This window comes from Protopterus annectens, chromosome 7.part0 (assembly GCF_019279795.1).
Source record: "Protopterus annectens isolate FY-2018-M chromosome 7.part0, PAN1.0, whole genome shotgun sequence".
Lineage (NCBI taxonomy): Eukaryota > Metazoa > Chordata > Ceratodontiformes > Protopteridae > Protopterus > Protopterus annectens.
Genome location: NC_056739.1, coordinates 1,867,993,297 through 1,868,008,803, shown reverse-complemented (window position 1 = coordinate 1,868,008,803; position 15,507 = coordinate 1,867,993,297). Strand labels below are relative to the sequence as shown.

Here is a 15,507-nt window from a genome sequence, read left to right as displayed (position 1 = left end):
TAGCAAAACATCACAGCAGTATCAACAAAAACATTCAATACATTTTGTGAGTTAGCCAACACATAACTTACATGGCAAGCACACTAAAGCAAGACACTGGATCTAGCATGGGCCCTAAGATGAGTAGTTTAAAAATGGTGCCCTAGCCACCAGAAAAGCTAAATAAGCTTTGTAACACCAGTTTGGGGTGGAGGGTCTACAGCAGACTGATGCTGTGGATATTCTGTGCTAAAGAAAAGTGAAACCATATAATACATAATATATATTGCACCACGAGGTAGACACAGTTTCAACAAAAACAATCAGTTTCAATGAGCCTGCCACAGGTCAGTGTTCTTCTTTTGGCTTTTCCCGGTTAGGGGTTGCCACAGCAGATCATCTGTCTGCTCATGATTGGCAGTGGAGTTTTATGGCGTCAAGTTGCCAACCCGGCACCCAACCTTCTGCAGAAGGCACACACTCACACCTAGGGCCAATTTTAGAGTGCCCAATTCACCTACTGCATGTCTTTGGGATGTAGGAGGAAACTGGAACACCCAGAGAAAACCCACATGATCACAGGGAAGACATACAGACTCCACACCGAAGGCACCCCAGATGAGAATTGAACCAGAGAACCTCTTGCTGTGAGGGGGCAATGCTAACCACTGCACCACCATGGCCACTCAGCCTACCACAGATCAGTACTAGCAGAGAATTGCAACTAGTTTGAACACTGTTACGGGCTGGATTTGCACAAAGCTTATCCTCTTAGGAGACTTTTTTGGTTTTGCTGCAAGGTTAACCCAGCATGGGGGAGGGAAGCTCATTTGAGAGAGAGTTGGGGAAGAAGTGATTGCAGTGGTCCTGTTAGTCTGCAAGCCACAGGTATTAAATGCAGGAACGTTTCTAAAAATATATATAAGGTAGATATATAATGCTTAGATGGGACATACACTTTAAATTCTTCTTATTTTGTTTTGTAAGGCTAGTTCTGATTCAGAGCATTAGCGAGGGTCACAGTTGCAGGGGAATGCAGTCGCAATGTGAAGGGTGCTTAAAACTTTAAACTCTTTTTATTATGTTTTGTAAGTTTGGTTCTGATTCAGAGCGTTACCGAGGGTTGCAGTTGCAGGAAATGCAATCGCAATGTGAAGGGTGCTTAAAGTGGCAAGCACACTAAAGCAGGGCATTGGACCCTAAGATAAGAAGTTTAAAAATGGCACCCTCAACACAATGTGCTTTATAGGATCATCCCTAGAATTTGAAACCCCACCTCAAGGACCAAGCTGTGTTCTGAAGTAGAGCACAATGTTGAGTGTTATCTGTAGTACAAGCTATTTATATATCTGAATAGAGCTTGGTATGAAATGTGCTATCCATGTCCTTTACCAGTCATTTATTGTAGCTGCCTCACACACCATCTTCATAAGGATATGGAAAAATAAAAACATAGGCAGTACCAGTACAAATTTATAGCAGCTTCTCTTGTGTTACCAAACATCCATGTAGAATATTCACTTCCCTATTATATTGCCGAAAGTTTACCTTGTAGAAATGCGAAACTATGACAGCTTACCTCTGAAATGGCAAAACCACCAATGGCCACCTAACCAAATTTTTCCTCAGGGAAAAAATTCACTTGGCCAACAAACACCACAAAAACCTTTAAACCCTAATTAAGTGGTGGGTTTCAACCCCCACACCCTCCCTAACAAAATATACTAACTCCGAGATCACTCTACACTGGGGAAAAGGGAAAATTCTCTATAACAGCCAAGCAATTTTTTTTCCCCGAGACAAAAACTCGCTTAGGTGGCCATTCATCGTTTTGCCATTTTGGAGTTTAACTGTTGATGTTTCGCATTTTGACAAGCTAAAGTTCTGTCAGTATAATAGGGAACATGTCCCAGAGACTTCCCATACCTGTCCCAGAGACTTCCCATACTCTAGAACAAACTACCTATCTATATCAAACAAAGCTCCTCATTAGCACTCTTCAAGAAAAATCTTGATGACTGGATGGAAGATAGGAAATTCACCCCGGGGATTACTTCTGTGGATCTGCTCGACAGTGGCACAGGAAAATAATTTTCTTGGGTTGCGAAAGCCAGGGTACCTTTGGCTAGGCTTATATAGGCCCTAGGGCCAATAGCCTAGTACCTACCTATGAACCTATGAACCACATTTTCTAGCATTCTTCATAGATAAATTAGCATAGCAAATTATTATTTTTTTTTTATATTTTGAAAGGCTGCATTGAGTTTAACCTTGGCACCCTTGTCGAGCACGTGGCATTTACCAGATTATATAGCAGTTAAATATAATGCTTCTTTTCTTTCCATTTAAATTTCATGCTACAGTACTTTACCTAATGGCATTACTTTTTTTCACAAGTAAGTTAGCTTCTCTGTTTCATACTTAAATCCTCAGGCTGTCTGTTGGTATTTTTTTTTCCTTTCTCCTTTCCCAAACAAAACTAAATTGTTACTTACACATTGCTTTATTTCCTAAGCCATGTGTTGGGCTTTATTTTACTTTTTTTATTTTATCATTCATTTTTTGTTTATCTTCATCCTTCAAATGATGCCTAGTATGATTGATCCGGGTACATTAGTTTATCTTATTTTATACGTCACTATATCTTTTGAAATCTGTCTCTCCTTTTTTCACTTGCTTAGACTCCTAATCCCATTTATGACTTTGACTTCACTTACCAGTACATTATTCTCTTTGCCAGCATTGATCTCCTTTTTTTTTTCTTGCCCTTTGCCAGTTCTCCTTTTTGCTGTAAGCTATCCACCTTCAGTTTCAGTGCTGTGTTTTATATATCTATAGCTATATATATATCAACAAGTTCCTACCTCTCCTGTATTCTTCCTACATGATCTCTGGACTATTATGTCTCTTTTACCATCTGGATGAGTTTGCTTGCCTGCCCAGTTCCCTCCTACTTCCCTTGCGGGGTTCGCTCTTGCCTAGCTGTCTGTAGTTCTGTCCCTCATTACTTGCTATTACTCCTTGTATCTTTCCTTTCACCCCTTCTTCCTTTTCCTTATCCTCCATTCCATGGCAGTATCTTCTGTTTTCTCTCTTCATCCTACTATGCAGACTTTTATTACTTATAAACATAAATATCATCATATCTCCAAGCAACTAGCAATGTAAGCCATTTGGTGGCATCAAGACAAGTTTGACAAACACACCCTTTTTTTCTTTGCCATGTATATAGGCTGCTCACACTACTTTAATATTTTTGTATGTGAAGTTTAGGCAACAGTTTCCAATAGACATAAAGACAGTTTGAAGGATATTGCCAAAGAGTTTTATTTAAAAGATCACATTAATCCACAAAGGCATTACTTTTGTGTAGGTATTTTGCCTTTACTTCAGGCATTGGAATAGTCTGTGCTAAATGTTTGCTATTACCCTGAAACTTAAGGGAAATAACTTAAGACAGCCCATTATTTTTTTCTCAAATGTAAATAACTACTGTTAAAATTTCTGTCACAGAAAGTAAACATGCTCAAGCAATGGCATTCTGCACAAAAAATCTCAAGCAGTACGCAGAGCAGAAACCAGGATTTAGAAGGCTCCCTTTTGTGTGGGTTTATATTCTAACAGGTTACTACATGGGCATGAACACTGTTGTTCCTTAAAATATAGATGCAGTCGCTACAGTGCTATAACTGCTATACTTTGTTGTTTAGTTGTATAAAAAACAGAGTTCAGGTTCTTAACTCAACTTGAAGTGCAGTGAAATATTTCCATGATGTACTGTTACATTATTAGGATGGCTCTTGCTGTTTCTTGGGAGCTTTTTCTCTCCACCTGGGAATTCAAAAATGCATGATATTTTGAATAGACCCTGACCTTTAGGACAGGGTTAGAATGTCAGGTTCCATGCTGTGTACAAAGTGAGTGGTCCCCCACTAATCCCAGAGCAGATCAGTTTATTGGATGCCCTAGGGCCAGGATGCTAAATGGCTGATGATTTATGGAAGGGTGGCTGACAGACATGAGATGGGACCCTGATAAAATGTGGATAACAGTTAGCAATATTTGTTTATATATTCTCAACCAAGCAGACACGTACTTACTCTTGACTGAGTATTCTGTAGTTTATTAATTAATTAATTAATTAATTAATTAATTGATTGATTTATTTTCATTTCTTAACCAGTTGGTAGACTGATTCAAGGACCCTTTTCAGCCCTGATTCTGGCCAATGGCCAACACGTGATGCAGCTTTTGTATAGGTTATCAGTATTAAGATAAAATTTATGTTTGAACACAACTGTTACATGCAGAAATATAGTACATTGTGATACTATCTGTTTTAGGATTTCACAAGCAAAATTGTGTTATTTACAAACATCGCAGACAGACAGTGGAACATTAATAATGTGTTGTCTTATTTTCAATTTTCTCTTTTACTATGAACATTTTAAATCAAAAATTAAAGCACTCCTACTGTTGATAATGATCTTAATGCTGTTTCTGCATTTGTGATAATTATCACAACACCAAAAACTATTAGCCATTTATAATTTTCAGCTTGTTGTAATGTCCAGAAAGATGATGAGGTGTGTTAGTGTAATATTTGTATCCACTGTCAATGTTGCAAGCACATTTATATTCATTCTGTATATGGCATTTGTGTTTCTGTCAGAAAGCATTATTGGTATCTCATGTGTCAAATGGAAGTGAGTTCAAGAGTGCAGGTGATGTCTTAGTAAAAATGCTTTCCCCTATGGCTAAGTTAAATATTGGCATTTGTAAAAGGATCACTTGGTTATTCACTGTTCACCATAGGTTCATAAGTAAGTACTAGGCTAGCTGCCTTTATAGGCCATTTAAGCCTAACCAATTTCCCTTTTGGTGCTTAAATTAACTTACCCTGTTTGGTGGTAGATTGGACTTACCCATCCCATGATCTATATTTACATAGTAATCTAGTGAAAGTAAGTGTGATCATATTATAGATACTTTGAGGGGACCTATGTGTGGGATAAACATTTAGGAGCTGCCATAATAGCAGAGTGGGGTAGTCCTGGGGTAGTTTCAAGTTGCACTTGAATATGGACAGCATTGAGCTTTGGTAGTCTGTTCCAGAGCAGTGGTATCCTCTGTAAGATATTGCTGTCCCTCCAAACCATTCTGTTTGTTGTTGCAGAAGAGGTTTAGATCCCAAGACCAAATATTTCTGATGCTATTTGACTTGCTGATGTGCAGTAAATCCATTAGTACTGAGTCAGGGGATTCATTGCATGCCTGACACAGGTAATCTTTTAGCAGTCTGTAGGATACATTGTATAGTGAAATGGGTTTGAACTGTATTATGAATATAATATGCCTCTTTTTCTAGGTGTCCTGCCTAGTTAAGGGATCAGTATACACTGTACTACAGCTTCTGAATAAGACAATTTAGGAGCAGTGTGGCACTGCTGGTGACCATGAGCTACTGGGGTTGTATTATTGTGTCACAGTGGTCATTTGTGCTGCGGAGAGAAGGAAATTAATTCACAGATTTTGTTTGCTACTATTTGCTGCATGTCATCTTTGATCTGTTGTTGACAGGCAGTGCTCCCTCTTGTAGCTTGGCAATGAGTAAATTTAATCTTACTGCTATTCTATCCTCTGCGGTAATTATGTTGGCAGATGTTTGATGGACTTCTTTGATTTTTTTTTTGTGTGAAGGAAGCAAATGATAGATGTTCAAAGAGAATACCAATGCATTTGGAAACTTCACTGGGAAGTACCTTATAGGTCTTTAATTATGAGTTTAGAGGTAGTGGTTAATAAACCGTTTCAGATTCTGAATACTATTACTTCAGTTTTATTACAGATGATGGTCATTTTTGTATCTAGAAGCTAGTTGCATTGCAGTTTGAAATCTCTTTGAGGGCACTCAATTTTTTCAGCTGACTCTTGCCTTACAAACTGTGTGGATTTTGGTGGCTGAGCTTAGGGGCCAGTGTAGTAGTCAACTGAAATGGTATCCATTCAAGCTTATAAGTTACAGATGGCTACTACACTGACCCTAGTATCAGCCACCACAATCCACACAGTTTACAAGGCAAGGGTTGGTGGAACAGAAGTACAGTGCCAGGCCTTTCTTCAATATCACTCATATATGCACACACATTTTTGGAAAATCTAAAGTCGCTTATCTACCTACTGCCTGTCTTTGGAGTGTGAGAGGGAAGCAGTGAAATGAGAGAAACTCACACAATAAAAGGGGAGATATGCAAATTCCAAACACTACTATAGCTTCTATCAAACTGGTATTGTAGAATTTGTTCACTAAAGAGTGTTATGATAACAAAAGACTGCAGTTCTTTTCTATGTTTTTCTCCTATAAGTTTCTAAGTGATCTTGTCCACAAAACTAATGTTAGTGGAAAAGTTCACCAAATGTCTATATAAACAACCATCTTTAATACATTTTAAAACACTAGAAGCCCACAGGTTGACTTGATCTTTTATTTGCATCTGTCTGTTGCTGCCAGCTTCCATGCAGCTCCTATAGTGACCCTACCTGTAGACTGAAACACACACATGCACACACACACACACACACACACACACACACACACACACACACACACACACACACACACACCATAAGATGCCTAAAGACAAGTTAGTGTCATCAGTCTGCCTGCAAAATATCTTTGTGATGTGGAAGAAAATTGTGGGACCCAGGAAAAAAAAACAACATGAATACAGAGAAAATATGCAGTCTTCACATTGGAAACATCCTAGCCAAGAACTGAACCAGAGCCACTCTTGCAGTGAGGTGACAATACAACTTAATGTGCCACTCTGCCAGGTGATTTACTGTTTACTCATTCATATAATGTGTAGTAAAACAGAAAACATTCTTCTGTGTTAGTAGCACAGCTAATCCATGCAGCATCCTAAGGCACTGCCACTGTGTCTTCCTGGCAATGCATGCAGTCAGTTCACTAGGAACCTCATACTATTTTACCTATCGGAATCCTGTGCTGATCATTGCTAAGATCCTGTCTTCCAGGAATGGGTGTGACTAAGGGGGGGGGGGGTCACACTCTTTTGAGCAATAATGTTGGCATTGGTTAACCACACAAGGTCTGGTAGAGTAACTTAAAAGTAGCTTTTATTGGATTTTTTAAAGGATGTTGGAAAGTGAGCAATTGAAAGAGAGGCTGAATGATGACTGATGCAGGTTACATCAAAAGTTTGCAGATAAACTTGATTAAGAAGTCTTTATACAATAAGTCAAATCCAAAATGTGACATGCTAGACAGATGTGCTGACTTTGCTCTAAAGGCTCTGGAATTTAAGATATATTGAGGGGGGTTCACTTTATAATCTCGAAATATGGAAAGGTCATATTTTAGGATCTTGAGACCATAAGGTCAAATCCACAAAACAGACAGCCCAAAACTGCGAAACTTCAAATCGCAAACACAAACCATACACCACACCACACATACACCACAATACCCACACTACAAAAAAAAAAAAAAACACACACAAACATTACACCACACATCTGCAAAACTACACTACATATAAGCAGGGGGGCAAGCCCCCCATGCACCCCCAATGTGAGGAGGCTGCACCCCCCACACCCCCCTACTTATATATACTAACTCCAAGATCGCGCAAACAGAAAAAGACAGTAAACTCACGCACACACATTCTACAGTCCCTTGCACACACACATCACACATATACAAACAACACCACATCCAACACTGAAACACTCATACTTTTACCTGCCTACCCTAACCCAGATGTACAACTAACAAAAACTTTCACATACACTCAAACACCTACCCAAAACCCTTAGAAAACACTCACTTATCTTAATTTCCACCTAAATCCACACACTACACCAGACACCATCCACACAATATGTTAAATGTCACATAACATAAAGCCATAACTGCAAATTTGACTTAGTCAGATTCGCGATTATGCACTTTCGCTATTTTGAAGATTTGACTTTATGGTCTCGAGATACTGAAATTCGACCTATCAGTATTTCGAGATTATAAAGTGAATCCATTGAGGGATATGCTATGGTTATAAAAAGTTTAACTCTCATGTTGAAGCAGTGGTATATCTGAGCTTAATTATAATGGTCAGACACCACCATAATACTCACCTGGCTACTTCATAGCAGGATGCATAGGGCTGCATTACAGCTCTGCTCTTTACTGTTCTGTGTACAAAATTGGTCTCCTGATAGTGTTAAAATGTATAATCAGTTTTTTTACTTTTTCAGGCTTATGCTTTTTGCTGGGAAATCAGAAAGGGGCTCAGATCATCCCTTTACAAGTGAAGTGCCAGTAGTGCAACAGGTAACACTCTCATCATTGGTGTGGAAGACTGTCCCCCGGATTCTCTAATCCTCCGTGTAAGACTAAATAAGTCTTACACGGAAACTGCAGTTGAACGGTATGATGTCAGCATGCCATGCATATTCATGAGGGCATGCTGACTCATCCACAAGTCTAACACGGACCGTGCAGGAAATCAGGGGGTGTGGCCGACTGCCGAGTAGTGCAAAGGTCCACGCCCCTGCAAGAGTCAGAGTTGTGAAACATCAGCACACATGAGCGAGTCCGCTCAAATGTCAAAAAACACAACACTACACATCTCCACATATTAAAGCCCATTAAAATTGTAAAATGTCGAATTTTATTTATTTTTTTATTATTCCCGATATAGCTGCCCGTATTTGCGCTTGTTTGCGTGGGTGTGCCCATTGCTTAGCCACAGTTAGCAATTGTGACATCGAAGAGCATATAAGAACTACTTATGCGAAGTAACTGTTGCATAATTAATATCCCCACCATGAAAGGAGGGCTGTATATGTGCCTATATGTACATCTATATGTACAGCAATGGATGTTTAGATGTATGTGTGTGTATATATATATATATATATATATATATATATATATATATATATGGATTCACTTCAGAAGCTCGAATCCCCAAAATCTCGAATTTCATAAAACCGAGACCAAAACATCGAGTTTTGGAAACTCTGTTTCACACCAGCAAATGTCACACACAAATATATATATATATATATATATATATATATATATATATATAGAGAGAGAGAGAGAGAGACATGGGGTCATACGTACTGCAACAGATGCCTGGTGACCAAGGCATAGACTGAAGATCAGTGTCGATACTGCAGTGCCAACCCTCCTTTCCAAAACACTGTACCCATTAACTACCATATAGGTGGTAACCTACCTAACATTGAAGGTGTGAGAAGGGAACATGGGACTCAGGTGGACAGTAGCCTCCTTTTTGATAATCACAATTCCACATTAGTCTTGTAATCTGTCTACATTGTACATGTCATCACAAAAGATGTGTCATCTAGGGAAATATAGGTCAGTGTTCCCCTCTACTCATCACAATGCCCCATGTGGTATGTGCCTCACATGAGAACTACAGCATGTGGAAAGGCCACAGACATACCTCACAAAGAGTGATACTGGCCTCAAACAGATGTCCTATGCAGACTGACTCACAAAACCACAGCTAGACTGTGTTGCATACCGCCCACCCAGAGGTGACCTCTGCTGGACATACAGAGGTATGTCACACACATAGCTGTTGGACAACCACCATGTCAACATATCACAATCCCTCCAGGCTACACGCTCGAGGGCCCTACACCCCATCAGCTCACTAAACAGCACATGCTGGTGGGATAGGTTCCTATCTCAGGGAAATGCCATAGTCTGGAATAAACCCCCTATCAAGAGCGAACAAGGCTCCTCAGTAGTGGGTGATATACATATCCCTGATGATAGTTTGGGAGATAGGTAATACACCCCGGGAATCACCTCTGTGGTTCCGGTTGACAGGGGCAAGTGAAATCAAATTACATGTGTGTCAAAGGGCAGGGTAGCATATGGCTAGGCTGCTCTAGGCCCTAGGGCCAATAGCGTATCATCTACCTATGACACGATGCACACACACATGTACTCAGTGCAATACCTGCTATGTGAGGTTGAATGAGTGTGATGGTGAATGTGTGCAAGGTCTGTAAAGGTGTGATACAAATGAAATAAAATGTTAAAACAATTTTTATTTATTATTCCCGATATAGCTGCCCGTATTTGCTTGTGTGTGTGCGAGTTTGTCCATTGCTTAGCTACAGTTAGCAGTTTAGACATCGAAGAGGATAATAAACCACTTATATGCAAATTAAGCCAAATACAATAGCCTAGTGGTAGAGCCTTCGCACAAAGAGGAGGCATTCCTGGTTCAAATCCCACCACCCCTCTTTCCATTTCCTGTCGGAAATTTGTGCATAAAAGTAATTCCTGACATTTACCTTTTAAATTTTAGTAAAATGCATTGAAATGGCCTATGTAGTAGTAGTGAACGATATTTTAAATATATATAAGAAGGTGAAATGGTCATGCATACTAATGAATGCATAAGTAACCTATCTTAAGCAATGCGAAGCACTGCTAAGCAATGTTTACCAGTATTAAGCACATCTAAGAATAATTGCCCATAGCTAAGCACTGCTTTAACTAGCGCAATGACTTTGCAAGGAGCTGAGCATTACTCCAACTAGCACAAACAAAATATGTTTGCGCAGAGCTGTGCACCGCGCTAACTAGCGCAACGTCGGGCAACGTCGGGCAAAGTAGAGCAACGTCGAGCAATGTTGGGCAAAGTTGAGCAAAGTTGGCTAAACACAGCAACACCTCCTAGCCGGTCAGGCCAGTAGTAAAATAAAAAGCAATGACAGGCCTGAACCTTGGATACTGTGCACCATAATCACAGTACTGCACCCCTAAGCTATGACAGCTTTTGCTGTTCATGCACTTTCAACTTACATATACATATTAATCAAAGTTTACTCAGTGCTAAGCAAGTGTGCACCCAGCTGAGATTTTTCAAAACCGGACTTTCACAAATAAGTGTGGGAAATGAGGCATATTTAAGCTCCATAGGTGGGAATAAGTGCCATAACTGGTTGTAGCTCCCATCTGCAGTCAAAATGGCTGGTGCTGGAGAGGGCTCTTGTTTTCGAGAGCAATGGTGGGGCAATGAGGAGTCAAAAGTGATGGTTTGGCTCCTCGTCCATCATCATGATGCAAGACTCCTGCAGGGCCAGTTCCAAGGTACTGAGTACAAAGCGGAAGCCTAGAACCGTCTAGTACATGATCTCACCAGTGCCACAGTTCCCTCGGACTGGTGAGCAGGTCAGACACCACCACACAGACCTGAAGAGATGCAAGCAGGACCAACTGTACCAATGGATACAGGAGGCCAGTGGGAATGACAATGCCCCACTACTGAGTAGGTAGCCATGGAATGGAGTATGTAAGAATTGCTCTTGTAGTCTAAATTATGGATAGGTATGTCTCAATATCCCTTCATTTACTTCATAGCTGCAGGTGCCGTTGCTGTGAATCAGCAAGCCTATGCAGATAGGCTGCTAAGGCTGCACCACCAGGCAGGTTAGTAATTATTCTGCATGTATTGTTATATGAAATAAGTGAGAGAGCCTGAAAAAGAGTGTTGTAACCCATTAATAAAGGTATAATAAGTCTTGAATAACTTTTCTGCATGTACTGTTATATAAAATAAGTGAGAGAGCCTGAAAAAGAGTGTTAAAACTCATTAATAAAGGTATACTAAAAGTCCTGAATAATTTATCTGCATGTACTGTAATATAAAATAAGTGAGACAGCGTGAAAAAGTTTTGTAACCCATTAACAAAGGTATAATACATCTTGAATAAAAGTCTTCTGCATGCACTGATATATCAAATAAATGAGACAGCCACTAGGAAAGTGTGTAATGTAATTAATAAAGGTATAATTCCTGGAGCGTGTCTGTGTCACATTCTTCGATATGTTGTTGTACCCTTGCATGATAGAAATAGTACTGTTGTATTAAGTGCAGTCAACCCACACTTGGGTAGGCCCATATAAAGTGGATGAAGGGAGTGCCAGTAGCTGTTAAGAATATATACAGTCCTCAACTGTCAGTTAATGGCCGGCATGTACAGGTAAATCTGGCACATGAGTAGCTTGTTATTGTGTTCCCTAGAAATGTCAGTGTGCTGCTAGAAATGTAGGGGGCTGTTAAAATATACCTGATAATGTCACCTGAACACATCCGGATATGTAGATATATAAATATAAATGAAATATATAAATACGTAGCAGTAACATCTGCATCCTGGACAGTTTGTATGTCAGATACAGGTCAGGTATATAAAGAACTAGCAAAACCCATTTCACAATTTAACGGACATTGCCTAGTGTAATAATACATGTAGGGGATATATAACTGCAGTCAATAGGAATGTAGTGTAAACTTATAAGTATATATAAGTTGTTAATGGAGGTATCTTTTTACACCCTACTGTATGTGCATAAACAATGCAATTCCACACCTCAGTGGGTATGTCTAATCTTAAAACATTTGTTGGGACATATGTCCTATTGGTTTATGAATATCTGCATTTACTTTGATGCATGTGCCCTGTTCACATACCACAATCTTGGTGGCCTGTTGCCACCAATCAATCCTGCATGCCGTTGGAATGTCCACTGTTGTTCTATACATGCATGTGTTATGCTTGCGGTTCAACTGTTGGAACTCTGGTGTGTTGGGTTAATGGGAATACTACTGCATGGCATTACAACTAATTTGGAATGCTGTTGGCTATTACTACCTCATATTGTCATTAAATCCTCCTAAACATAGAACGTATGGGAAGGCCGGTCCCAGCGGACCCACCTGTCCCACGTCAGCTGGTGATGGCACCTGACACCAGCAGGTCCAGTGCCCAGCCCGGGACCTCCTCCTCCGTTGGCCCTCTGCCACCTTCGGGTGGAAGCACTGCAGGGGATGGGGCTCATCCCCCCATGCAAGCGTGGCCAGAGGAGGGCCACCTATCACCTTCCGAACAGTCCAGGCTGTGGTGCGTAGGGAGATTCAGTGTTCAGTCGCTGATCCTGTACGCCAGTTCAAGGCAAGAGTGGTGTGTCTCACGGGTGAGCTTGCCCCTCCTACGCAGCCCCCAGCACAGCCACCCTCTGGCTGTGAAGGTGCAGCAGTGACTGCCCATGAGTGGGGATCTCAGTTCCATGGTTGCCATCTGTGGGCTCATTGGCTTGCAATTTCCAAACATCCTTCCCCGTCAATGGTGTTCACCCACCCCATGTGTCATATTCCACCCCTGTATGAGTCTTGCTTGTCTTGTCTGTGTACCTCCCCAACCTACCTCCCCAAATATACCTACTTTCCCGACCTGACATTCCTCTCTCACCTGAAAAAAAAAAATGGGCAATCTGCTCCCACAAAAAAATTATGCCCCATACATAGCTGCCCATTTTGCACACATGTCCGCTGGACATGTAAACTGATAATTATAATTGGCAGTACAACATACTTTGTTGTCCTCACCCCTCTCTTAGGGGTGGAAGGTTTTAAAATTCCCTCCAAATTTCTAGTATATGCACAGCTGTTGCTGTTAAAGAAATGGGCAGCTATGGACCTTCCCTACACCCGTCCTGCACATCCCTAGCTGTTTTCCCTACTGTCTTTCCCTCTTTGTGCCCCTTTTTCACCACTTTCCTATCTCCCCATTTTCTTTTCTTTCAAAGAAATGAGCGTGGGGGTTTGTGGGAGTAAGCACTTTTAAGCAGTAGTTAGTGGGTTTGCACGAGTGTGCGCATGTGTGCGCTTAGCTAAGTATTGCTAAGCATTGAGCAAACCCGCGCAAACCTGCTTACAACTGCTTAAAAGTCCCTTAGTCAACCTGCATGTGAGGGCCCTTGTTCTGCTCAGCAGCAAAATACAACACCACTGTCAGTCTCGAAACCCGGAGCTTGGACACACTAGACTGCATGAGGTACCATTAAGCCACAGTAGATATACAGCAGCTTGTTGCTGAAATATATATATATCATGCATCAGAATGAGTGAATGTAAAGGAAAGATAGGAATGCCATAACACAAAACCTGTTCTGTGGAACTTTACCAGCAGTTGTTGTGGAATTGCATTACATGACTGTGATAACAGAAGCAGACATTCTAGCAGTACATAATGTTACAGCAGCACTTTACAACCCCCACACAGTATCATAGCAGGACAATCCCCACCCAAATGTACAGAATATCTGTGTGTTCAAGGTCCAGCAAGGATGTAGGTAGGCATACTCAGTACTGGAATTGTACAGTTTTCATGAGCATCCTATGATAATGTCAGGAAAAGAAAAAGCACAAGCTGTGCAGAAGTGAGTACATTAATATCCACAGTATAGCAGTTCCCAAACAGTTCATGTGCCAAATGAAAACATCTCAATAACTACGTACTTATGGCAGCTAATTGTATAAGTAGGAAATAAACTACTTACTCCCATATATCTTGTGCTAGCATTTGTAGGGGTGAGCACAATTCTATACTGTGTACTGGAAGTGGCAACATTCAGGTCTGAGTACAACATACAAATCACTGGCTACACCCCAAGTATCAGTTCTAAGAAGTATACCAACCTTCTGACTTACACAATGGTGTCCACAGCAAACAAGCATGGTCCCCACTTTGGAAAGCTGAAAGGGCTACGCCTACCTGACTTAGCAATTTATAGCATTTGGTTGCTATGACAGTGAGTACTGCAAGTACCACAAAGCATGCAATTGCCAAATGGTGGCCACCAATTGGTGCAGAGGCCATCACTTGCACATGTGCAGATACCTATAAAAGCAAGCTGTACTTGCTGTCCACACATGCAATCATTTCATTGCAAGTACGGAAGGAGAGAGAGAGAGAGAGAGAGAGAGAGAGAGAGAGAGATGGACGGACGCAGACAACAGTAGCAGAAAAAAAGAAAAAGATCAAAAACAAAATATATCGAATGAAAAAGTAATATATTGAAAAAAAAAACAAATAAGAATATATTGCATAAAAAAGTAATATAGTCAAAATATATTGAAAAAAATATATTGAAAAAATATATTGAAAAAAAAATTATATTGAAAATAAAATATATTGAAAAAAAAACTATTGAAAAATAAATAATATATTGAAAAAGAAATTATTATATTGAAAAAAATATATATCTCAAAAAAATAATAAGATATTAAACAGAACAATAATTACAAAACACACAGAACCGACAAAGGAGAACATATACAAAGGAAAGGTATGTAACAGCTATGTATGTACTGCCATGTAGTAGATGTTTATGAAGAGTACTCTACATAGTTTGAATCATCCATATGTGGCAGCAGTATGTATTTATGCACAGATGCCCTGCATAACTACTGGCTTGGAGAAATCAGTGTGTAGCTGTGTGCAGTGGGATATGACTGTGACATATGTAGTTCAGCATTAAATGTCAAACATCTGATCCATGTTATCTGTGTTCTGTACAGTAGTGTGTACAATGTCTGTCTGTGGGAGTAGCGCATACGGTTATATAAACATGGATGTGAGAGAGTAACAAATGCATGATAGTCATATTAA

At 40.2% G+C, this 15,507-nt stretch overlaps 1 protein-coding gene across 1 annotated transcript in view; it reads left to right on the top strand.

Annotated features, from left to right (window-relative positions):
* Nucleotides 1-15,507, top strand: part of LOC122806200 (adhesion G protein-coupled receptor E5-like) — a 758,119-nt gene that overhangs the window by 390,486 nt on the left and 352,126 nt on the right. The gene's annotated exons all lie outside the window — the stretch shown is intronic.